At 39.0% G+C, this 26078-nt stretch overlaps 1 pseudogene; it reads left to right on the top strand.

Annotated features, from left to right (window-relative positions):
- The first annotated feature begins 4572 nt into the window (after nt 1-4572).
- On the top strand, nt 4573-20194 carry LOC143557453 (uncharacterized; annotated as a pseudogene).
- The last annotated feature ends 5884 nt before the right edge of the window (nt 20195-26078 follow it).

The following is a 26078-nucleotide window of genomic DNA, read 5'->3' as shown; positions in this document are numbered from 1 at the left end:
AAGGAGCTCACTCTTAGCAACGTGCTTTATGTTCCCGATTTGCGCAAGAGTCTTGTGTCCGGATGGTTACTAAATAAGTTTGGCTTTCGTTTAGTTTTTGAAAGTGATAAGTTTGTGTTAACTAAGAATGGTGTGTTTGTTGGAAAGGGCTATGCCCTTAATGGGATGTTTAAGTTAAATGTACTGGCTGTGACCAAGAATAATATGAATGAAAAGGCTACTACTTCTGCTTACTTGAATGAGTCTTTTAATGTGTGGCATGGTCGTTTAGGTCATGTTAACTATAATTCATTACGCCGTTTGACTAAACTAAATTACATACCTTCTATTACTTTCAATTCAAAAACTAAATGTAAAACATGTGTTGAAGCTAAAGAAACAAGATCATCATTTAAATCGGTAGAACGAATAACCGAGCCCATTGACATGATACACACCGATGTTTGTGATCTAAAATCAGTTCCTACAAGAGGAGGAAATAAGTATTTCATCACTTTTATTGATGATTGTACAAGGTATTGTTATGTATACCTACTCAAAGTAAAGATGAAGCCATAAACAAGTTTGTCTTGTATAAAAATGAAGTTGAAAACCAACTAAACAGAAAAATAAAAATTGTAAGAAGCGATAGAGGTGGTGAATATGTTGCACCATTTGCAGATCTATGCACACAAAGTGGGATTGTTCATGAGCGTACCCCACCATACTCCCCACAATCTAATGGCATATCCGAACGTAAGAATCATACCTTAAAAGAAATAATGAATGCGTTGTTGCTAGGTTCCGGGTTAAGCTCGGACATGTAGGGGGAAGCCGTTTTATCGGCTAATTATCTTTTGAACAAAATAGCTTTCAAGAATAAGGATGTAACTCCTTATGAATTATGGACAGGTAGAAAACCATCTTATAAATATTTGAAAGTGTGGGGCTGCCTAGCAAAAGTGATCATACCGCAACCAAAGGCTCAAAAGATAGGACCCAAAACCGTGGATTGTGTGTTTATAGGCTATGCTCATCATACTAGTGCATATCGGTTTCTTGTTCATGAATCAAAGAATCCCGAATATACACAAAAATACTATAATGGAATCAAGGAATGCGTCATTCTTTGAAGATGTGTTTCCATGTTTGGAAAACACACATGCTAGCTCATCTACACATGCTGGTTCATCAACGTGTGCTAGTTCATCCACACCTGTTGATGAGATTGTTCAAGATGAAACTCAAGAGCAATCTGAGCCCGAGGAGGTTGAGCCAAGAAGAAGTAAAAGGCAAAGGACTGAGAAATCCTTTGGATCTGATTTTCTTACTTACATGGTTGAGGGTGAGCCCCAATCCTATCAAGAGGCGGTCAACTCTTCAGAAGGACCACAATGGAAAGAATCCATTAAAAATGAAATTGATTCTATCTTGCAGAATCATACTTGGGAACTAGTGGATCTTCCACCGGGTTGTAAACCACTTGGATATCGTTGGATATTCAAAAAGAAAATGAAAACTGATGGTTCCATTGATAAGTACAAGGCAAGGTTAGTAATCAAAGGGTTTAGATAGAAGGAAGGTCTAGACTATTTTGATACATACTCACATATTACTCGAATAACCTCTATAAGGTTGGTGCTTGTAGTTGTTGCTTTGAGAAATTTGGAAATACATCAAATGGATGTAAAAACTGCATTTCTTAATAGGGAATTAGACGAAGAAATATATATGGAATAACCTGAGGGTTTTTCAACTCCTGGCCAGGAGGGTAAAGTTTGCAAACTCGTCAAGTCCCTATATGGTTTGAAGCAAGCTCCAAAACAATGGCACCAAAAGTTTGACCAAGCCATGTTGGAAATGGTTTCAAAATAAATGAGTGCGGCAAGTGTGTCTATGTGAAAGACACATCTAGAGGTTATGTGATTTTATGCCTGTATGTGGATGATATGCTTATCATAGGGAGTGATGATAAGATGATCAAATCTACTAAAGATATGCTTAAAGAGAGATTTGACATGAAAGACTTGGGTTTAGCCGATGTGATTCTTGGAGTTAAGATCACTAGAACCTAAAGTGGTCTTGTGTTAAGTCAATCTCATTATGTAGAAAAAAACCTTGAAAAGTTCAATGCGGGAGACACGAGTATAACTCAAACTCCGATTGATACTAGCCAACATTTATCAAAGAATAGAGGTGAGGGTGTTGCTCAGTTGGAGTATTCAAGGATAATTGGTAGTCTTATGTATCTTATGTCTTGTACCCGGCTGGATTTAGCATATGCTGTAAGCAGGCTATGTAGATATACTAGTAATCCTAGCTCTGAACATTGGAAGTGTATGATAAGACTATTAAGATATTTAAGATACACAAGGAGTTAAGGACTGCATTATGGCCTGTTGTAGAAGGATACAGTGATGCTAACTGGATATCCGACATGAAAGATTCCAAATCCACAAGTGGTTATGTATTTACCCTTGGAGGATCTGCTATATCTTGGAAATCTTTCAAGAAAACGCTTATAGCTAGATCTACGATGGAATCTGAGTTCATTACATCAGACAAAGCTGGTGAAGAGGCGGAATGGTTACGCCAATATTTGGAATATATTCCAAGATGGCCAAAACTTGTTACGGCTATTTGCATACACTGTGACTGCCAGTTGGCAATTGGAAGAGCTCAAAGTGCAATGTATAATGGCAAATCTAGACACATACGCTGTAGACATAACACTATACGACAACTTCTCTCAATGGGAGTTATCACTATTGACTACGTGAAGTCAAGGGATAACATTGCGGGTCCGCTTACAAAAGGCTTAAGCAGAGAGGTCGTATATAAGTCTTCGAGAGGAATGGGACTAAAGCCCATGGAGTAAGTTTCTACAAAGGAAAACCTATCTTAGAAGATTGGAGATCCCATGATCTAGGTTCAATAGGACAACCTAACTGTACAAACTAAGGTCACTGTGGGGGAGTACCTCAACATATAAAGGGAGTAGTATACTTCCTAGTCCATTCCGATAATGAATAGTGATATCAAAGGAGGTTAAGCATAACGCTTTTAATGATTTGAAAAAAAAAAGAAAGAAAAGAAAAAAAAATCACCTATGTGAGAGAGAAGTGGGTCGCTTCGAATGGATTTGTGGGGCGCGCAAATCCTAGAGCTCTCGCAGAACCAGGCTAGTATTCCATGACCATAACGAACACGACAATGAGGGGTTAGCCAGACAAGGGAGTGTGTTGTGTGAAACGTAATAACATCTACGTCAAAAGGGGTTGGTTCAAGGACATCGCGTCTACTAACCGCTAGGAGACAAAGTATATTTCACAAAGGAGGGTTCAAAGGGAACACCTACTTCTCCTGCAACACTCAACTGCTATAACTATATTTGACACTTGGGCGTACGGATCGATCTCCATTCATGTGGGGGATTGTTGGAAATTTAGTAATTTAATTATATTGTATAATAATTATTATTACTAAATGTAATTATATGAATGGGAAATCAATAGGTTGCAAGAGTTAATTGAATTATTAAAGTCTCATAAGTGGTGCATTCAAATTCAACTTAACTCTTAGAGTTAATGGTGTATTAACTTAAGACTTTTGGTTAGGACATGGATCATGTATATATACTACCATAGGCCTTAGGCCATTTTGGTTTCGTAGAGAGAAAACAAAAATTGTTCATGCAATCTCACACACAACCAAAAGTATTTCCCGACTTTTCGATTTTGCGCGCTTTTGTTTCAGGTATAGTTCAGGTGCTAGGTTAATCCCGGCAGTACAATCTGCTTAGGCTGTTGTACCCTGGGAAACAGACGGGTTCACCTAGGTGGCCCAAAAATCTATTTTAACGGAAACGTGTTTTACACGTGCCTCAGTCACCTTGTTGCTCATATTGCTATTTCTTTCTAGTCTTTTTTGTAATCTAGTTTCTGATTGTATTTTCTTTCGTGCACTTGTATTGTAATATGGATTATTGTTAATAAAATATCCAATTTTAGTTTATTTTTTATGAACGGTTTCCTACATATTATTATATATATTTTCACTTAATAATGTTATATACAATACATACATCTCAATTTCTGGCTTTTTATCTCCTTAAAAACGACCTCACATCAACGTGCTTTTTCATGTATCACAATGTGCGACTTGAACAGCAAAGAAAGGGGAAGCGGGTCAGGTCGGGTCATGCCCGGATTTCAGGCCAGAGTTAGTTGGATTCCCGTGTATTCTAGTTCTAGATTTGGGGTTTTGTTTTTTTAAAACCCAGTATAATTAGTTAAATGACTTTTAAGTAGTTTTAAAAAGTTTTATAAATGATTCAGAAAATTATATATTAAATTCATATGTTTGGAGATATATTTTAGGTCAATTCATGTTCTTTAGTATATCCAGCGGACTTTGTTGAATTTTTCAAAGTCTTGTGTGAAGGAAAATACAAACCAGAAGAGGCCCTGACAATAATGTATTTGTGGACAACTGGACACAAATTGACGCATTGACTTCCAAGTCTTCCATGGCAATATGTTTCTATATTCTTTTACACTTCACATGGCTTAAACAAAGTTGTGGGGTTTAATAATGGGGAATCACTGGGGTTTGAAGCTTCATTTCATTTTTTTAACTATGACCTTATTTGTAATTACAAAGACCTGTGTGGGTTCTCGAAGTAGAAATATCACAACGGCTTGCTTTGAGCATGAGCGATTGGCTCTTCTCAAGTTCAAGCATAGTGTAACAGATGATTATGATGTGTTGTCATCATGGGCTGGCAATGATTGTTGCCGCTGGGAAAGAGTCATGTGTAATGGTGTCACTGGCAATGTTGAAAGTCTTTATATTGGAGCTGAGCTTTTTGATGATTATGCCCCCTTAGTTAGTAATAAGGTGAGCACTTCTTTAGAAGAGTTAAGGCGTCTAAAATACTTGAACTTGAGTGGGAATCATTTTCGAGGAAGCTCGATCCCTGAGTTCATTGGATCCTTGAAACAATTGATTTACCTCAATCTCTCGCATGCACAGTTTTCTAGTATTATTCCTCATCACATTGGAAATCTTTCTAATTTAAAGATTCTTGATCTTAGTTCAAACCATTATCACCAAGAGCAGCTGGTGGCATATGATATGGTGTGGATTAATGGCCTTTCGTCACTCAAACATCTTGACTTGAGTTATGTGAATCTTAATGGAGCAAAAAACCTTGATATCATGATCTACATGATTCCTTCATTATAAGTGTTAAGTTTTTCAACATGTGGTCTTTCAGATGTCGATCTTGGCTCACTTCGTAATTCAAGCACAACAATTTCCAACATCAAATACGTTGATCTTAGCGACAATTCCTTCAAAGGTGTACTCCCTCACTTTCTTCAAAACATGACATCTCTAAAATTCCTAGATCTTTCACTATTTAATCTTAGCATGACATGGAACTTTGCGAATTTGATCAGCATGGTCCCTTCTTTATTAGAACTCCATTTGTCAAACTGTAACCTAGAAGAGACACATCTATCTCATTCTCATATTAATTTCACCACACTTTCAAACATCCAACACTTGGATCTTAGCCACAACTTCTTCCCATGTAGATTTCCGTTCGTTTTAACAAACATGACTTCCCTACGAGTCCTTGACATTTCTGCTAGCTGTTTGAACTCATCGGTTCCTATTATGCGGAACCTTCTAGAGCTTGACCTTTCTAGTAATGAATTTAAGAAGTTTGAGGATGTGGGAATATGGAGACAGTGTCATGTGAAACAAGTGAGTTTAATACACAACGCGTTTAATATGGAATTGACTGACCAAACAACAAACCGATCAGAATGTGCCCAATATGCTTTTGAAATGTTGTTCTTAAGTTCAAGTTTAAATGGCACATTTCCAGAATCCCTAGGAAGAATTTAGATCTATCTTCTAACCAATTAACGGGCATCATTCCAGAATCATTGGGAAAATTAAGATTACTACAAGTATTAGATCTATCTGTTAACCTCTTCACCAACTCAATTCCAAAATCTCTGGGAAGATTGAGATCATTACGAACATTAAATCTAGCTCATAATAAGTTAGCGGGTCACGTTCCGACCTTCCGTGGGAAACTTACAAAACTTGACCTTTCTTTCAATGACCTCAATGGTTCAATTCCAGAATCATGGGGAAGATTAGCAACTTTAACACATTTGTCTTTGGAGAAAAACAAGTTGACAGGCCCCATCCCAACATCTATAGGAAGACTTGTTTCATTAGAGTCATTTTTAGTGTCTTCAAATTTCTTAAGTGGGACTATTCCTGTTTCGATTGGGCAACTCACTAAACTCCAAGATTTTGATGTCTCTGACAATTCTTTGGAAGGAGTGGTTTCTTAAGCCCATTTTAATAATCTTTCAATGTTGAAGTCCCTATATGTAGCTTCTAACACTAAGTTGGTATTTAATATTTCATGTGAGTGGCTGCCTCCTTTCCAGTTGATAGCTATAAATCTTAGTTATTGCAAGATTGTAAACAGATTTCCACAGTGGCTTCGAAATCAGAGGAAACTTACTAGCCTAGACTTGTCTAATGCTTACATTTCGGGACCTCTGCCCACATGGTTGCGGAAGATGCCCATTATTCGTTTCATAAATCTCTCTCACAACAACCTGAGCGGACGCATTACCAACCTTCCTAGTGTGGGAACTGAACATGGTATTAGTTACCCGTTATTATCTCTGAACAATAATGTTTTTAATGGGTCAATTCCAAGGTTATTGTGCAAGTGGAAACATTTAAATGAACTTAATCTTTCCAAAAATAAGTTAACTGGGAAAATTCCCAGTTGTCTTAAGAATATGCGAAACTTGTATGTCATGATGCTAAGCTCAAATGGGCTGAGTGGCGTAATTCCAAGTTTTATCATGAATCTTTCATCACTGAGAATGTTACACTTGAATGACAATAACTTTAATGGTGAGCTTCCTCAAGATTTCTGGAATTTAAGCGAGTTAATGGTTTTAGATTTCGATGATAATGCATTATGTGGAGAAATACCAGAATGGATCGGAGAGAAACTTAAATCATTGCGTGTTTTGAGGCTACGCAAAAATAGCTTCACGGGGGAAATTCCTCGTTCTTTGTGCTCAAATGAAAATGTTCGAATTTTGGATGTTGCACACAACAATTTAGCAGGAACCATCCCTCATTGTTTAGGGAAATTGCAAGGCATGATTTATTATAATGAACATGTGCCACTGACATTTGCTGACACGGAGGAGGTAGTGGTTCAGGAAATGAAAGGCAGTTCTCTTGAATACACGAGAACATGGCAACTTGTTATTAACATGGACCTGTCAAACAATAAACTTGTCGGAGAATTACCTACAGAGTTAACTGCACTTTGTGCACTCATGGGTCTGAATATTTCTAATAATCATCTAATGGGAGGCATTCCAGACGACATTGGGAACATGAAAGCGTTAACGTCGCTCGATTTCTCAGGAAACGAGTTGAGCGGGTTGATCCCTCCAAGCATTGTGTCTTTGAATCTTTTGAGCCATTTGAATTTGTCAAACAACAACTTGTCAGGAAGAATTCCAACAGGAACTCATGTTGGTGCATGATGTCAGTAGTTCAGTGTCGAGTGTCTGTAATCGTGTTAGTTAGATTTGAGTTTTGTATGTAAGCGAAGTTACTAACAAGTTCGCTTATATGGGCGAACTTGTTAGACAAGCGAAGTTAGGGACAACTTCGCCTGAACATACCAGGCGAAGTTGTCGTGGCTATATAAGATGTCTGTTACGGCTTATTCGAAATAGATTAAGAGTTTGTGTATTCGAGTCAGAGAGTTTTGTATCCAGTGATCATAGTATCACGTGTTTACGGTTGGAATACAACGTGTGTTTGGTTATCGTATCGTGTGTTAGCTCGTATTGTTTTCTATACTCGTAACGTCTTACGTAGGGATTCCGCACCTACGTAGAACGCGATATCTCGTGTAGATCCGGCTGGGAACCTACAATTGGTATCAGAGCTTTTGCTCGATTGTGTGGTTCGGGATTATCACGCGGGTATAGAAATCGTTACGTTCGACTATTCGCGAGACGAGTTTTCTGAGCTTTTGTGCTATACTCTCCTCCTACAATCTTAAACAACCTATAACACCTTCACAAACCTCGAAAAACCCAGAAATCTAATCTGCAGAAAGTTCGTGTTCATCAGGCGAAGTTGCCGTCACTGTTAGTAGGGTTTCGGCGAAGATATAAGGTTAAGCGAAGTTATCCACAACTTCACCTACCTCTTCAAGTTCGCTTACCTCAAGCGAAGTTACCCACAACTTCGCCTACCTCCCAAGTTCGCTCAACTTAAGCGAAGTTATTCTCAAGTTCGCCAATCCGGCGAATTTAAGAAAGTAAGCGAAGTTACAAATTCACGTGAAGTTAAGTTTTAAGCGAAGTTATCCACAACTTCGCCTACAGTGCTGTTTGAAAATAAATTTTTGATTTTCGGATTTCTTTGAGTTTTGAGAAAGATGTCTTCGATAAACATTACTGAACTGGTAAAGATGGAAGTAGAAGCGGGTTCGGCTACAAAAGCACCTAAGATGCTTAAGAAAACTGATTATGTAGCGTGGAAAGATCGTTTTGAACAATATGTCAAGTATCAAGATGCCAAGATGTGGGTGTGCATACAAGATGGTTACATTCCACCTACTGCTGAGTATGAGGGTCGTGATCAGATCAAGAAATACAAAGTGATGGAAGAAGAGGAGAAGAAAATGTATGAGGCAGAAAGCAAAGCTCATGCAGCAATTACAATGGCTCTTTCACAAGAGATACTTCACACCTTCCGAAAGTATAAAACTGCTAGAGAGCTTTGAGAAGCACTTGAGAACCGGTTTGAGGGCAATGTGGGAATCCGTGCATCGAAAATTAAACTTCTAAAAACCCAATTCTCGGTCTTCAAGTATCTGAAAAATGAATCACTTGATGATATCATCACTAGATATTATCATCTGATGACTGAACTCAGCAACTATTCAATTGCTTACAAAGAAGATGAGATAGTTGAAAAGCTTCTTGATGCTCTCCCACCAAAATGGGAGATGTATACTGTGTTGATGAGAGAATATAAAGACTTTGCTGACTATGACCTGGAGACAGCAGTTAACAAGCTAAGAACATTTGAACTGAACATGGTACGAAAGGAGACACCTACCGATCAGGTTCAAGATCCGGGTATGTATGGTGCAAAGGTTAACTCTGGATCAAGTTCGAAAACTGAATTATCTGCTTATTACTCTAAGGGAGAGTCAGGCGCGAGCTCAACACATGAGGGACATGTATCTCTCAACATGAACGGTGATGTGTGCTTTGTAGCTGGAGGATCAAATGCTTCTCAACCTCAAGCGACCAAGAGTAGTTTTTCCCCAAGTGTGTCAAACAACAACTACTCAAAGATGCCAATGAGTATTAAATCTGCTGAACAGCAGTTTGCTCTCTATGCATCCTTTATTGCTTCGTATGAGAACTACATTCAGGGTAAGATTGTTGATCCTGCAATTTTGGATGAAGACTATGATCAGATCGATGCTGATGATCTGGAGGAGATGGATCTGCAGTGGCAGATGGCTATGATTGTCAGAAGGGTGAAGAGGTTAATGAAGAAGACTAGCAGGAAGTTTGTCGGAGAGAGGCCAGGGTTTGATAAGTCGAAGGTACGCTGTTACAACTGTCAGCAGAATGGCCACTTTGCAAAAGAATGCAAAAATTAACGTGTAGAACGCAGTCAAAACAGATCTACACAGCAAAGTGGTAGTGGTAATGACTATAGAGCCATGATTTCCAGACAGAATGAGGAGTATAACTGGAATCTGCATGTTGAAAAAGTATTTGAACAGGCCAATTTGGCAAAAATCGAAACTGCAGATAGTGAGAAAGGAACTGGCGAAAATGAGGCTTACATGGCAGATGTAGCAGACCAGCTCTCTGAGGTAAGTACCGAACTCCCTTGTACTAAGTGTGAACATCTGTCTGAACAACTGACAACTATAACTGATCAGTTTGTTAGTTTGGATGCGCAATTTAAAACTTTAAAAGAAGATCATCATTTCACTAAAGCTAGAGAAAATAGTTACAAAGTAAAAATTAAAGCTAGTGAGAAAGATATTAAAAGTCTTAAAGCAAAGCTTGCTGAAAAAATTCAAGTGATTGATCTTAGCTATGAGGTTCTAGAAGAAAAAACCAAACTAATAGCTGAAAGGGATAAACAGATAGCTGATCATCAGGTGAGAGTGGTGGAACTAAACAGGAAACTTGAGAAATTCAGAAATTCCACCGCTATACTTGATCACCTCGTTAGTGATCAAGGTTCCCCAAAAAGGGGAGGAATTGGTTATCATGAAGTTCCACCACCTTTCAATCATAATTATAATTATGACCCTAGTAATCAGAAATCTTTCGATGTTGACTATGGTCAGACAGTTCCAGTTCAAGTTACTACTAAAGAACCAGAAGTTAGTAAGCCTGTTGCAAGTGTTAAGATTTCTGCTCCGAGTACTGTCTCATCTAACTCAGACAAGTCCTCTGGTTCGTGTGAGACAAAACAAGAGGAAGTATTACCGAAAAGTGGAGAGAAAAATAAAACACCTGAAAAGAAGTCTCCACTAAACCCGTATGTCCCACCATATGTGAGACAAACGGGCAGTAATACAGCCTCAACATCAAAGACAACTATTGATAAGAAAATTGAACACAGGAGTTGTTTTAGATGTAATCAAATAGGACACCTTGTTGCTGATTGCCCTCTGAAGCAGAAATTCAGATGTGTGAGGACTTCAAAATCTGAGAAAAGAACTAACGGTAATCAATATAATGGTAAAAATGAAAACCCATCAAATTTCAGAAAATGGACTAATTCAGGTTTTCAAAAAAATAGATTTCAGTTTTACACTGCTAATAACCAAACCTTAAGTAATAATTCTTTTAATTCACGAAGGTTTGGATGGCCTCATAGTCAATCCACAAGAAGGTATCCTGTTAGGACTCACAGAAATTATTATGATACTAACTTTGGACAGCCAAGGTACGGAATGTATCGACCCAAGACCAATCGGTCTTGGGTCCCCAGATTTTAATCATCTGCTTTAATCGTGCAGGAACAGTTGAACAGGGCTGCCAACAATCAATGGGTTGTGGATAGCGGCTGTTCCCGGCACATGACGGGTAACAAAAAATTGTTACACGACTTGAAACCTGTTCAAGGAGGAAGGGTGAGTTTCGCAGGAGAGAGCGGTGGAAGGATTACAGGAATAGGGACAGTGTCGAATGGAAAGATGACTTTGGAGAAAGTAAATTTTGTTGAAGAACTGAAGCACAATCTGCTGAGTGTTTCGCAGATTTGTGACAAAGACTACACCGTACATTTTACAAAGAATGAAGCGATTGTGTTGTATTCTGGTTTTAAGATACCAGAGGATTGGATTGTTATGAAGGCTCCAAGAGTGAAGAATACGTATATCATAGAAATGAGATCGACTGAGATGGCCACAGAAGAATCGTGTCTTCTGTCAAAAGCGACTGAATCGGAGTCCGAGTTGTGGCATAGGAGAATGGGGCACATTCATCTTCGGAAAATGAACTACCTTGTCAAAAATGGGCTTGTGTTGGGTGTTCCCTTGAAGAATTTCAACTTTGAAGACAAATGTTTATCATGCAAAAAGGGAAAGCAACACAAGAAATCCCATCACACCAAGAATGTCAATTCAATTGTCAGTACCCTAGAATTACTTCACATGGATCTCTTCGGTCCCGTGAATGTAAGAAGTCTAGGAGGAACATCGTATTGCTTGGTGATCACTGATGATTTCTCTCGATATTCCTGGGTATATTCCTGAAGTCAAAGGATGAAACAGTGCAGATGGTAAAGAATTTAATTACCAAGGTTGAGAATATCATGGGGAAACGGGTTAAATTCATCAGGAGTGACAATGGAACTGAGTTCAAGAACTATGAGATGGAGATCTTCTGCTTACAAAAGGGGATAGAACACCAATACAGCGCACCGTATACACCGCAACAAAATGGAGTGGATGAGAGGAAGAACAGAACCTTAATTGAAGGAGCCAGAACCATGCTGGCTGATTCGAAACTTCCCGTGGTGTTCTGGGCTGAAGCTGTTGCTACAGCCTGTTATATCCTTAATAGAGTGTTAACTGTTAAAAGATTAAATAAAACCTGTTATGAACTTATGCATGGGAGAAAGCCAAACCTGAGTGGTCTTGAACCATTCGGGTCCCCATGTTCGATATTAAAGACCAATTCTAAATTTGGTGAAGTAGCCGACAAAGGAATCTTAGTCGGATACGTTGTTGGGACTCCCAACAGACGGGTCTTTAATACATCGAACAGCAAGGTTGAGGTGGTGTGTAACACTGATATCACAAGTTACAAATCACCAAAACCAAGCTCGGGACCCGCTGGGGTTTTCGACTATGATAGACTCTTTAAATCTTTTAACATACCTTATTTGGATTTTGCAGAAGTTGAGGAAAGAATTGCTACGAAGATGATATGCGATGAGGAAGACACTTTGGTGCAACGACCACAGTATGATGAATGGCAGCCTTCCTCGTCAAATGCTATCAATACCCTGCTGCCTCTACTGAAGAGGAATTCATCAATCCGTTTCACTCTCAACATCAATCACCCATTGATGAGTTATCTTCGAAATTGGAAGATAATCTGAATGTCAGTTCGGTTCCGACTACGAGAATTCACAAAGATCATCATTTGGAGAATGTGATAGGTGATCTGTCCGCCGGTGTACAAACAAAACAAAGCTTGAATGAGCACACCTGTGTTTACACAAGCATTAAAGAATCAGGCATAATCAACGAGTGCTTGTACACCTGCTTTATCAGCCAGATTGAACCAAAGAACTATCAAATGGCTCTTAAGGACAGCTCGTGGGTCGAAGCCATGCAAGAAGAGTTAGCTCAGTTTAAGAAAATGGAAGTATGGAACTTGGTCACAAAACCAAGAAATGTGCATGCGATTGGCACGAAATGGGTCTTCAAATGTAAGAGAGATGAGAAAGGGATTGTCATCAGAAACAAGGCGAGGCTGGTTGTTAAAGGCTTTAATCAACAAGAGGGGATTGATTACAATGAGGTGTTTGCTCCTGTGGCAAGATTGGAAGCCATTTGGCTGTTTTTGGCATTTGCTGCTCATAAGGAGATGAAGGTTTTTCAGTTGGATGTGAAGAGTGCGTTCCTAAACGGTAAAGTCGACGAGGTTGTGTATGTTGAGCAACCTCCGGGTTTTCCTGACCCTGACTTTCCCGATCACGTGTACAAGCTAAGTAAAGCGTTGTATGGACTACATCAGGCACCTCGTGCCTGGTATTCAACCTTATTATATTACTTGCTTGAGAATGAGTTTGAAAGAGGTAAAATTGATAGCACATTGTTCTTCAAGAGAAAGGGTAGCGACTTTCTGCTGGTGCAAGTCTACGTGGACGACATTATCTTGCTGCATCAAAGGTCGCCATGTGACAGGAGTTTGAGGCCGTCATGAAGAAGAGATTTGAAATGAGTGCTATGGGTGAACTAACCTTCTTTTTAGGATTGCAGGTTGATCAGAGGAAAGATGGGATGTTCATTCATCAGACGAAGTATGTACATGATGTTCTCAAACGCTTCAAGATGGAGGACAGCACTCCATATGATACTCCGGTCTGCGTCAATCACAAATTGGGTGCTGATTCAGATAACGATGCAGACGTGGACCCAACCCAATATCGGGCTATTATAGGTTCTTTAATGTACTTAACTGCTTCTAGGCCTGATATAATGTTTGCTGTTTGTCTTTGTGCACGCTTTCAGGCAAACCCAAAAGAATCTCATTTGAAGGGTGCGAAGAGGATACTGCGGTATCTTAAAGGGAAGCCGAAGCTGGGGTTGTGGTACTCGAGAGGAGGAGACTTGGAGCTAGTCGCTTACACAGATTCTGATTATGGAGGGTGCAATCAGAGTCGGAAGTCTACAACTGGTGGATGTCAGTTTCTTGGTGGCAGACTAGTGTCGTGGCAATGCAAGAAGCAGACCTCAGTCGCAATTTCAACCTGTGAAGCAGAATACATGGCAGCATCCAACTGCTGCTCCCAGGTTCTTTGGATTCAACAACAGTTGCGCGATTATGGTCTGAATTTCTCACTTACTCCTATTTGCATTGATAACACTGCTGCTATCTAAGTAACTAACAATCCCGTGAAGCACAGTAAAACTAAACATATTGACATACGTCATCATTTTATACGGGATTGTGCTGAGAAGAAGCTGATTGAGCTCGAAAAGGTTGACACGTTAGATAATTTCGCTGACTTGTTCACGAAAGCGTTTGACAAAACTAGATTTCAAAACCTTGTTGAGCTGAATGGGATGATCAATCCCGAGTAACCATGTCATATGTTTGTGTTTAAAAATAAAAAAAAACGTCACTATCGCTTAGAATTATGTCGGTTGCCTTAGTTTGAAGGACATATCTTCGGATATGTTTGGTCCTCATTTCTACTTGTAGAATATGAGGATAGCCATTAACCAGATGACTGAAAGTGACCGGGGCGGTTTATGATGTGTTTTCATTCTTTCGCTGAAAATCAGTCGATCATACTTAGTTAGAAGGACACATACTAGTATGTGGTCGGTCCAGCTGATCCATTGGATCTTCGGGATAGCCGTTCACCTGAAGACTTTGATTTGGTCGGGGCGATTGATGTTAAAATTTTTTCTTTTCGGGAAATGAAATTATTTTTCAAGTCTACTACTTCGTAAGAAGTTACTTTACTATGATTAACAGAAAATTGATCCAACCTTGGAAAATGATAGATATACTGATTCTGTGTGCTTAACTAGTGAATTTATTAGGCCTAAAAGACTTTAGAACAGTCATTGTATGTCATGGTAGCTTTTTATGGTGCGTAAAAGTAGAAGTGATACTAACTAAATCTACTCGATTTTATGTGGAAACTCTTTAAGAGTTGTGCATGTCTTCATACATATCTTTCCGAATGATAGGCAGAAAAGCGATTACCCAGTCATACACGAGCCCGTGAGTGTTCTGATTCCCGTGAAGATAGCGTGTCAAGACGCTGCAGTGATCCAGATTCGGGACTTGCAGTTATTTTCTACTTGAAGTTGTGTATATACATGTTAGTTAAAAAAAAAATTCTAGAGTTCATAATGATAATGATTATCAATCAAGACACAAGAAGGTGAACGGGAAACAGAGTCTAAGATCAAAGAGTAATTACTACTTAATCAGACACTACGGGTCGAGGTCAATTCGGGGTGACTTGGGGAAAGCCAAATACGCCTTGAGAATAGATAGGAGGCATCATAATCTTTGAGTTGTTGCCCACTTAAGTTTTGAGCTTAATTGAACCTAACTCGTATAACAGAAACAATGAAAACCATTTTAAGTAGATTACCTGCTTACAACCTGTTTCTTTATGTCATAATTCAGCTGAACACGGATCTGTGTGACAGTCACGAAATTAGTATGATTCCTGTTCGGATCTTTTCTAAAACATGGTAGTCCCTGTCGAGACTGAAATTTGATCCCGTGTACTTTAATTTTTCAAATTTTTGTTACTTTTGTAATTGTTTGATTTTATACCTGGTTACTTGGTCTTGATCGTATCATTTAACGCTTTAAAGGATCTTTTTAAAACTTTATTGAAAATTGTTAAAAGTGTAGGGGTTTGTTTTGTAAATACAAACGAACTTGTTCATAACTTCGCCTGGAATAGGCGAAGTTATCAATAACTTCGCCTGTACTAACTTTGACCCTATATAATTGACCCTATATAAAGAAGTTTTAAGGTCAAACAGTTTATTATTTTCCAAAAACCAGCGAACTTACTCTCTGTCAACCTAAGCGAACTTATCGATCAGTTTTTCTCGATCTTCTGTGTTTAACCTTACTTCGATTCAAATCATATTCAAGGTGTGTAGGGTTCGATTATCATATTATCATTGTCTATTGAGGTAAATCATCGGTCGTTTCGACTCGATTCTCGACCTCGTCTTTTGAAACCTTAAACACCCGATTTCAAACTTGTTTTTACGTGATAGTAAACTACTTGAACGTCTAAAACTTCGTAAAATCATGTTTTTCGGAGTCCTCGATCTCCGAAATCATCATCTACACGTCGTTCAAAATCCCTAACTGTTGCCGATTCAAATTCGGCGAAGTTACAGTTTAGGCGAAGTTATCCGTAACTTCGCCTGAGGTTTAACTTCGCCTGATTATTGATTTTGAAACAATTTATGAGGCGATGTTGTGATTAGGCAAAGTTATCAGTAACTTCGCCTGGACCATTTTACTTAACTATTATCAGACGAAGTTCAAGTTGAAGCGAAGTTGTTTCCCAACTTCGCCTCACCTTTAACTTCGCCTATACAGAATTGATCACAACTTCGCTCATGGTAACAGACAAACTTGTGATTCGCTTTGACGTTTATCTAACTTAACCTGTTTGTTGCAGATATGGCTGCTGTTGCTGGAGCAGGTGGTGCAGGCGGTGATGACGGAGGTGATAACCAGAGACAGTTCTTCCCGGGTCACAACAAGTACATAACATTAGACCCGGAGGCGAGCGGAGTTGATGATTTCCGCGAAATCATCACATTTCTTTTTCGCTCGAGGATATTCCACGCGATTACAACAACTCTGCCAATATCCTTGCCCAATATTGAGGATTTCTGGCAGACAGTGGAATACGACTGTAGAGTCGAGCCCCCGGTGATGCGCGCAACAGTCAACAATCAGATTGTTCAGTTCTCTTCTGAACAAATCCGGGCGGCTTTACGATTTGGGAATGAAACAAAGGATGACCCAACATAGTTTGTAGCTCCTTTCCGTGATGGAGCGATTTTGAGGATGGGATACTCTGGTCCCTTGGGGGATACGCAGAGGAGGAAAGGCTTTTTACTTGACCAGTGGCGCTTTCTCATGCATGTTATGATCGTTTGCATGTCAGGGAGAAAGGCGGGCACTGATGGCATGGGCGCGACCATGCAGTCAGCGATGACTGCTCTGTCGGATGGTCTTTTATGAGATTGATCGTCAAAGAAGAGCGATGGCGCGTGAGCGATTCATCATGTACCCAAGATTCGTACAAATGATCTTGAATCATGTTGCTCCAACGCTTCCTCAGCGCCGTCCGATCCGATACGTTGAGAGTGTGAACAAACGGATCTTCGCCCAATGTAGATCCTCCAGTGCGAGGAGCAAACCTGAGCTCCGTCCTCGACATACTCCACTCTTTGGGTACTTGATCAACCCGGGGTATGTGCCTGCTCGAGGGGACGAGTTTAGGGACCCGGCACCACAACAGGCAGGAGCACCTCAAGCTATACCTGCTGCTCCTGTTGTGTCACCGGAGGAGAACGTGGACCTTGATGCAGAATTTGGTGGTCAAGGCTTCTTTGATATGGATCGGGTGGATCCAGAGGAAATCGTACAGGTCCCGGTTGAACGTGCTTCGACTGTGAATGTTACTAGGGCAGCTACAACGGTAGCTGGCTCAGATTCTGATGATGAAGTGGCAGAGGCAAGAAGGATTATGGTAACTCGAGAAAGACTACATGGGAAGAGAAAGAGAACTGTTGATGATAGCGAGTCTGATTATGAGGAAGAGGTACAACAGTTGATCCGGAGGTCAAGAAGGGAACGGATAGGTGCAGGATCAGGAGCCGGTGAGAGCTCTAGGGTGGTACGTTTCACTCCACCAGCACTATCCGGTATGACAATGGTTCCCTCATCACTACAGGTTACAAGGCCAAGCGCTACGGGTGTTCCCGTGGTGGCTGCCTCGTCTACTTTTGGCCTCCCACCCACTACCTTCCAACTTTCGACTCCTGAGATCGTTTCATTGCCGCCTCCGACCGTTACTCCATCGGAGGTCGTGGCACAATTTATAGAGTCGACTGTTGTGGCCACTGCAGGGCTATCGGTGACGATACCACCTGCGGTTACGTCTATTTCTACTTCTGAGGTCCCGGTGACATCGAAAATCCCTCCTCAGTACACTCACGATTTATCGCATATGAGGTTCGATTTCGATGCAACCCTATCAGACTCAGAACGAATAGCAGCACTGGAACGGGTCGTGGTAGAGCAGTCAAGGATTAATCTTATCCAGACCCAGGCTATTCAGCGCCTAGTTACAGAGAATCAGATGCAGTCGTCCCTGCTGATACAACATGGAAAAATCATATATGCTTTCAAGGAGTTCTTGGCATCTCAGGGGGAGACGAGCTGTAAAGGCGACGAGTTGAGGACCAAGAGACGAAATGATAGAGACGATGATCCCAATGCATCGAAAGATGCAGGTGGTGAGTTGCCAAGAACTGATCAAGCTCTTGGAACTTCCACAACTCAGGGGGAGTCGACAACTGCAGCTGGTGGTGATGATGTGGTGGTGGTGGACTTAGAGGAGATGGATGATGTTTTGGTTGGTGATGATGATGATGTACTACCGAGTGATGTGATAGAGAAGATTGGTGAAGAGATTGTGATGGATACAGAGATAGAAGAGGGAGAGATAGTAGAGGAGAATGTGGAGCATGAGATACCGCAAGTCGAGAACGTAGATATGAGTCAACAGATTGGGAATGATGAGTCTGAATGGGAAGAGCAGCCTAGGTGGAAGGAAGGCTATGCTCAGTGGTTCGTCAAAACGAAGAAACCGACGGTCCCTACAATGTTTAAGAAGAGTTACAACATTAAAGGTTATGCTGAAGCGAAGAAAGGGATTATATGCTGGATATATGATGAGCAGTTGAGGCTCTTCGTGATTAAAAGGTATGACGGTGTTCATTACTTTAGAAGGATGTTAAGATCGTTGAATACACTGCCAGAATGTGAAGTGAAAGACTTAGCCAGATTGGGATTGATAAACAGAAGTGACGATAATATGGCTAGAGTCATTGGGAAAATTGTGTGAAAAGAGAGTATAAAAAAGAAGAAATTTGAGCTGTTGAAGCCACAAAAGGGAAAACTTGTTAAAGACAAGGATAGAGGTTTGAGAGCTGATGGAAAGCCTTGGATGATTATGAAGTATAAACCGATCCGGTGTTTGAAAGAAGTACCGATGAAGCTAATGCCCAAGGATTTGCTTAAAGACCTGAAGTGGTGGTTTGTAGATTGTGAGACAGCTGAGGCAGTGATGGAAGACGAAGATGAACAAGAGCTGCTTAGAGTGTACGATCCGATGCACTTGGTAAACTTATCGCAAGCTTATTTGCATGTGTTGAATGACAAGAAGATATTTTATATTCCTGCTTGGAAAGACAAAGTGAGGAAATATCAAAGAGTTGTTTCGGTTTGTGTTCGAGAAGGAGTGCATGCTTGAAGATAGAAGATTGAAGATTACAAGACACGTGTTTGAAGCTAAAGAGATGAAGCTACTGCCAAGGGGGAGTCTGTTGGTGCATGATGTCAGTAGTTCAGTGTCGAGTGTCTGTAATCGTGTTAGTTAGATTTGAGTTTTGTATGTAAGTGAAGTTACTAACAAGTTCGCTTATATGGGCGAACTTGTTAGACAAGCGAAGTTAGGGACAACTTCGCCTGAACATACCAGGCGAAGTTGTCGTGTCTATATAAGATGTCTGTTACGGCTTATTCGAAATAGATTAAGAGTTTGTGTATTCGAGTCAGAGAGTTTTGTATCCAGTGATCATAGTATCACGTGTTTACGGTTGGAATACAACGTGTGTTTGGTTATCGTATCGTGTGTTAGCTCGTATTGTTTTCTATACTCGTAACGTCTTACGTAGGGATTCCGCACCTACGTAGAACGCGATATCTCGTGTAGATCCGGCTGGGAACCTACAACTCAATTGCAGACCCTTATCGATCCATCAATATATGCCGGAAACAAATATCTATGTGGGACTCCATTGCCTAATAATTGCTCTGATCCTGAAGACCCAACCACAATGTCCAAGAACAAATATGAAGCAGCTGATGAGCCGAACAAGGTATGGTTTTATGTAGACTTAATGTGTGGTTTTGCAACTGGATTTTGGGGTGTCATTACAGTTTTGGTGTGGAAGAAACAGTGGAGGCATAAGCTTTTCGTGTTTGCTGAGAAGACCATGGATAAGATACACGTTATAGTCATGGTAAAAATTAACAAGATGAAGAGAGGAAGAAAAGCTATATAGATCAAGTAATTTACATCTATATCATCAATGCATATTTTTCATTTTATTAATGCTATCAAGATTTTATATACGTAAGACATTTGTCACTTGGGGTTTATTAATACATACATTTAGTTTCCCCGTGTGTATAATCATGTCATGTTTAGTACAGCGACTTTTAATCCCCTACAAATGCTATATGTGCAGCAGAACATTTCCAATTTTTTTAGTAATTACTTAATTGATACGAGAAACTATTTCACTCTCTAGATGAACAGCGGGCAAGTTCTATGGTTCTGATTCAATATTGTTGCCATATTTACTTTGGTGGATTATGGCAATGAAGGATTTGTGTTAGGCCTTATGCAAGGTTGTCAGTTCGAATCCTAAGCCCTCCTGGATTTTCGTCCCACCCTGTATTACGCTAGAGAGTAATGCTTTTATGGCGGCACAACGATTGTCAATTGGCAGCCGGCGGTATGGTTTCCCGGGGAACGCCCAAGCCAAACTCTGAAATCAGCGTGGACCTAGTTAAAAACAACATAGTCTAGCCAGAGTAAGGCAACGAGACTCTCCAAATTTGGAGAGTGCAATAGCCTAAACACAAGGAAGTCGATATATGTTCTAAAAAAATGTATCGTGATTGTATATGTCAATACAATTTTAACTATATTTGTCGATTCTAACGGTTACAAGAACGATAAAAATACTTCAAATTTTCCCTTTATTATTATTACTATTATACTTAAGTAAATTTTTCTCTCTATTCTTCCTAGGGATGAAGGGTTTTGTACGAGTTTAGATAATCACAACCTCATGCCCGCCCAAAAACCAGTCAAGTATACCTGCCGGTGACGAACCCAAGAATTTTTTTAATATGGGCAATGGGGGCTTAACACCAATTTTAAGGTGGGCCATTGGGGTTCTCACACACGAATAACACTAAAAGAAATATATCATATACCATTTATACTTACAATAAATCATGTATATTATATAACGTGTATATACTTGAAATAAAATGTTTTGGTCGGAACTATGAATATCATTTGGTATATTATATAACCAAGTTTCGTTATGCCAAGGCAAATGAAACCACGTTTACCTTTTAGTGATTTCAGTCGAAGAAACCCGGACTGTTTAAAAGCATGATCCATGGATTATCTTCATAAACTCTTTTAACTCTATCATATTATCAATCACAGTAATAAATGTTCTTCTGAGGGGTAGCGGCGCAGCTTGTTGCCCGCTTGCCTTCTGTTTCGATGTAATCCAATAAACAATCATATATTATAGAAGCAATAATATAGTAAACATAGGAAAAAACAACTCTTGATTGAAAAGTTATATACTCGTATTAAATGCATGAGCTAATACCGTGTTATTAACTTCATGTATAAGTTTTAAAGCATAATTTGTTCACAAACTTTCATTTCATACAAACCGTAGGACACTAGGACGCCGTTTAAAAATAGTCAAACTTAATTAATACATTAGACCATATGTGAAAATTTTTAAAAATACTAATGCCTGTTTGAAAACATTGCATTGCATTCCATATCAATTCATATTATCTAATAAGTATAAAAGAGAACTTTGCTATCACAATTCTTATTTTTGATTATTTTAATTAGTTTTTCTTTAATTAGAAATAGGAGTTGTTAACATAGTCTGAGGATCATGTTCAACATTTGCAATCCAAGTTCAAGCGTGTCACTCACAATGCTGATTTTATTATTTTATTTCTTCTCTTTTTTAGTTTTTTTTTTTTACTTTTAAGGGAAGAGCCCGTGCTTCCGCACGAGAACCAGTACAATAATGCACATCACTGAAACAGACCGAATTCGCGTTGATTTACCAGCTCAACGTTTGAAACCAACAACGCTTGGGTTTTACCACCGTTCAAGTTTTATCGACCTATCTGGTCCAACGCGCGGTTGAAAAACTAGTTTATTATAAATGTAAACACAAAAAAAAAAAGCGGGAAGGTGGAAGCATTGCATTCCGTATCAATTTGTATTTGTTATAAATATAAATGTAAACATAAAACAAAAAAAAGAACAAATTATGTGAAATGAAAACATGTTTGTGAATACCAATGGCCGAACTGACTTCCAAGTCTTCAATAACAACACGTTTCTCATCATTTATGGATATATAATTAAATGAACTACATCCTTTTTAGTGAGTTCTAGGCTGAATAACGGGGAGTAAGTGGGGTTTGGGGCTCTACCTCATTTTTATAACTATTTATTTGGTTGCAGCAATAAACACTTGTTTGTCTTGCTTTGAGCACGAGCGACTAGCTCTTCTCAAGTTCAAAGACAGTGTCACAGATTCCTATGATATGTTGTCATCATGGGTTAGCGACGATTGTTGCAGCTGGGAAAGAGTCATGTGTGAATGTGATGATGTCACTAAAAATGTTGTCAGTCTTAGTCTAAGAGCTTATCTTTTTGGTGGTGATGACTACTTAGTAACAAGGGGAGCACCTCTTTGGGAGAGTTACGGAGTTGGACTTGAGTGGGAATGATTTTCAAGATAGCCTGATCCCTAAGTTCATTGGATCCTTGAAGCAACTAAGATACCTCAATCTTTCTCTAGCACAATTCTTAGGTATTATTCCTCCACATTGGAAATCTTTCTAATTTAAAGAAGCTTGACTTCAATGCCAACTCATTCGAGGTACATGATATGGCATGGATTTTTGGTCTTTCATCGCCTGAGTATCTTGATTTCGGTTATGTGCCTCTTAGACTATATGGTATGGATGCCTTTTTACTTTCTATTGTACGTCATGTCAGCGCTACATCATACCACACTCCATTCTACTCTCTTCCATAGCATTAAGGAAATGGTCACCAATTTATCAATTCATCACTTCACTCCTTTTTTAAATAAAATAATAATATTTATATAACTAAAATTAAATTATAATTTAACATATTACCAACCAATGAACTAAAAATATTGATTTATAGCTAATAAATATAAAAAATGTTGATTTGCAACTAATAAAATAAGTAATATATAGCTAAGAGAGTTCAACCGCGTACGTCTCAAAAGTCCACTTGTTTTATTTACTTGGAAGGTTGAAGCCCACTTCTTTTATTTATATAAAAGATTCAAGCCCATCTGCTTAAAAAAAAAACCTAGCATTTTCCTCATCTTTCTCCATCTCCACGAAGACTATTCAACCAGTAACAATTTCTTTATCAAATTAATAATACTTGTTTTAAATATATATATATATATATATATATATATATATATATAGGATCAGGATCAGGATCATGTGAAAACTTTTTGGGAATTGAGAACTATGAGAACCATTTTAAACCACAAAAAAACCCAAAAATAAAAAAATATCATAAAACAAAATAAAAACACAAAAATAAAAAAACCAAAGTTCTTATTTATCATCCCGGTTTCTAAAAAAAAGAAAAAAAATTCTCAATTTAGCTAAATTATACATATACATATATGTATAATATGTACATATATGTACACACATGTTTTTTTCCTATACACATATGTATAATTTAAGGTAAATGATAATGTACATATGTGTACATTACATAACTAGAGATTAAATGAAAGTATACATATGTGTATAGGTATAATACGAATTAAAAAGAAAAAAAAATCGGTTTTTTTTATTATACATATATGTATAATATGTACACACATGTTTTTTCCTATACACATATATATAATTTAAGGTAAATGATAATGTACATATGTGTATATTACGTAACTAGAGATTAAATGAAAGTATACATATGTGTATAGGTATAATACGAATTAAAAAAAAATCGGTTTTTTTTAATGAAACCGGAATGAAATATAAGAATTTTGGTTTTTTTACTTTTTTAAACTTTTCGGTTTTGTTTGTTTTATAATTTTTGTTTTAATATTTTTTAGAGGGTTTTTTTAGTGGTCCAAAATGGTTCTCAAAATTCTCAATTTGCCAATGGTTCTCTTAGGATCCTTACCCCATATATATATATATATATATATATATATATATATATATATATAATCTTCAAATTCAGCGGCATTCTCATCGGGGAAATTTCAACACAAAGTTCACTGCTGAGCGACACCAAGAATGGAGGGGCAGTGTTGTCCGGCGGCGCCGCTAGCCATGTCAGCCATTGAGCGGCAGTGCGGCTTCCACATCTGATAGTCTTAGTGGAGCGAAAAACCTTAATATGGTGTTTTATATGATTCCTTCGTTGAAAGAGTTACGTTTGTCAAAGTGTGATCTTGTCAATTCAGATCTTGGTCTTCTTTGTAACCGGAGCACTACACTTTCCAAAATTAGACATCTAGATCTTATCTCTAATTCTTTCGAAGGCCAACTTCCTCCCTGTTTTTAAACATGGAATCCTTACAATCCCTAGATCTTTCATCCGTTAATCATAGTCTCACATGGAACCTTGCAAACTTTCTTAGCATGATCCCTTCTTTGTCATAGCTTCATTTCTCATCATGTAACCTAAAAGAGGCCCATCTATCTCATACTCATCATAACTTCACTAGCCTTAATTTCTAACATCCGACACTTAGATCTTAGAAAAAATGTCTTCCTATGGAAATTTCCCTACGAATCATTAACCTTTCTAGTAGCGTTTTGAATTCATCTGTTCCATTTATGCCTAGCCTTCTATAACTTGACCTTTCTTATAATCACTATAGGCACGTCGTGGATGTGGGAATCTAGAGAAATTGAGTGTGCCTTCTAACATGCACCAAAAATGAAAATTTAAAAGTCAAATTATGTTGAGCAAAGTTAGTTAGATTTATTTTTGTAAATGAGTTATTCTCTCCATAATTTGTTCCTTAATTTTAGTTGTAATTCTATGTATAAGTATTGTATGAAGTTAATGGAAAATATACATCTTTTCACTCTTTCATGGTATAGAGCCAGAGATCCTAAAGCTCTCTGTTTATTTCAATGGCCGGCCCTAATCTTGATTTCACCACCGCCACTCCCCTCCACGCCCTCCTCTATCTCATACCACTCAAGCTATCTTCTTCAAACTATCTCTATTGGAAAAACCAAGTTTATCCAATAATCTCCTATCTCAACCTTCTTCACCACATTGATGGTTCCAAATCCGAACCTCCGGCCACTATTACTGCAGACGACGGTAAAACCGTCCCTAACCTAGAGTTTCCTATCTGGAAAGAAGGTGAGCAACGAGTCATTTTACTCCTACACTCGACTCTCACCGAAGAAGCCATGGCCGAAGCTATAGGTCAAACCTCTGCTCATCAAGTATGGCAGGCTCTTGGGCATGCATATAGCCACTGCTCTATTGAACGAATGCACACACTCCGGGATTCCCTTCGTCAGTTGCAAAAGGGAAATTCCACTGTGTCAGACTATGGCCGTAAATTCAAAATGATATGTGATCAACTCGCTGCAATCGGTCATTTTGTCACCGATGAAGACAAACGGCACTCATTTCTTTGTGGACTTGGTTCCACCTTTGAAAATTTTTCCACTGCCCAACGCATGGTTCGTCTGGCACCTCCTTTTCGTGACATTCTTGACCAAGCGGAAAATCACGAACTATTCCTTCAAACCCTAAACACCCAAGCCACCCCGCAAGCCGCTTTTTCAGCCCACACAAATCGGTTCACACACTCCTCAAAACCAATCGTGAATCAAACAACCGTGGCCCTTCTTCTGGTCGTTTTCGTGGTTCCTCATCGGGTCGGGGACGTGCCATCAACAACCGCCGACCACCTCACTGCCAACTATGCAGAAAGGATGGCCACTATGCGAGCGCATGTCTAGATCTGGCCACTTATGCTCAGCGAGCAACACCTTTAGATGCTAATCTCGCCCATGCCTTCCATGCTCAATGTGCAATTAACCCGGATTGGACAGCAG

This window comes from Bidens hawaiensis, unplaced genomic scaffold (assembly GCF_021521415.1).
Source record: "Bidens hawaiensis isolate Kalapana, Puna unplaced genomic scaffold, B.hawaiensis_p1.1 tig00018965_1, whole genome shotgun sequence".
Classification (NCBI taxonomy): domain Eukaryota; kingdom Viridiplantae; phylum Streptophyta; class Magnoliopsida; order Asterales; family Asteraceae; genus Bidens; species Bidens hawaiensis.
The sequence above is the reverse complement of the archived record's forward strand: the minus strand, read 5'-3'. Positions and strand labels throughout refer to the sequence as shown.